Source organism: Monopterus albus, unplaced genomic scaffold, assembly GCF_001952655.1.
Source record: "Monopterus albus unplaced genomic scaffold, M_albus_1.0 scaffold158.1, whole genome shotgun sequence".
NCBI classification, from domain to species: Eukaryota; Metazoa; Chordata; class Actinopteri; order Synbranchiformes; family Synbranchidae; genus Monopterus; species Monopterus albus.
Genome location: NW_018128038.1, coordinates 406,020 through 407,473, shown reverse-complemented (window position 1 = coordinate 407,473; position 1,454 = coordinate 406,020).

The following is a 1,454-nucleotide window of genomic DNA, read 5'->3' as shown; positions in this document are numbered from 1 at the left end:
TTACTTGTTGTAAGCAAAACAACTAACACAAAGTCCAGGATATCAATCAGGTCGATAAGACAGTCCAGGGTCGGCGCCGGTAAACAGGTATAGCCAGGGGATCCAAACTCGAGGTCAAGGGGGACAAAATCAGAAGGTCGGTACACTGCAGGCGAACAGAATCTGGGAGGGCATAGACAAAACACGGTGGTCAAAAACCGGTAATCCAAAGTCAAAAACAGAGAGTCAAGCAAGGTATAAATGCTGGAGAGTCAGAGCTGGGGTCTAGAACAATCTGGCAGCGTCCTGGTGGGAGGACGCTGCCTAAATAGAAGTAAAAAACAGATGCAAACAATAAGGAGCAGGTGAAATAATGATGATTAAATAAAAGGGCCAAAACTGAGGTGAAACAAAACAGGAAGTAATGTGAAAATAAAAGCATGACAGGAAGCAAGAGGGGCAGGAGCGTGACAATATGGGGACGGAGATTTGTTTTCATCTCTACAGAAAATTTATAAATAGACCCTACTTTTCCAGTCACCCAATAAGCCCTACATGAACAGGGTGCCAAGTTTTGCTCTTGCAGTTTTACAGTGGCTGCCCCCTTTTGGACATGTCCTGTTTGCATGTTCTGAAAAGAAAATGTGCATGTCAAAAAACAATGTATTGTTTGACTTCATTAAGTCTATGATTTATACTATTTGTTTTCTGGTTGTATTTTCTGATTATCTAAGTACACAATGTATCTGTTTCTGGTAAGGAAAAAAACATAAGTTTAAATAATATTTTATCACAGAGCCACCAAAGTGAAACAAGGTTCTTTCTCAGACAAAAGGCTCTGGAGTGGTTGAATCTTTCACTGCCTGATCTGTTACTTGACTCTCACCCGCAGTCATTTTGACTGTACCTACAGTATAGATTTTGTATAAATATGTCCTTGAATAAAAAGGTATGATTATGAAATGATAATTTTTGAATATTTGTATTGAAATATTTTATGAACAAGGTTGGGATTTGTGAGCATATTATTGAATCTCAATTGAGTATTAGATCTGATAATACTATATACAGCGGGTACGGAAAGTATTCAGACCCCCTTAAATTTTTCACTCTGTGTTATATTGCTGCCATATGCTAATATCATTTAAGTTCATTTTTTCCTCATTAATGCACACACAGCACCCCATATTGACAGAAAAACACAGAATTTTTGACATTTTTGCAGATTTATTAAAAAAGAAAAACTGAAATATCACATGGTCATAAGTATTCAGACCCTTTGCTCAGTATTTAGTAGAAGCAGCCTTTTGAGCTAATACAGCCATGAGTCTTTTTGGGAATGATGCAACAAGTTCACACCTGCATTTGGGGATCCTCTGCCATTCCTCCTTGCAGATCCTCTCCAGTGCTGTCAGGTTGGATGGTAAACGTTGGTGGACAGCCATTTTCAGGTCTCTCCAGAGATGCTCAATGGG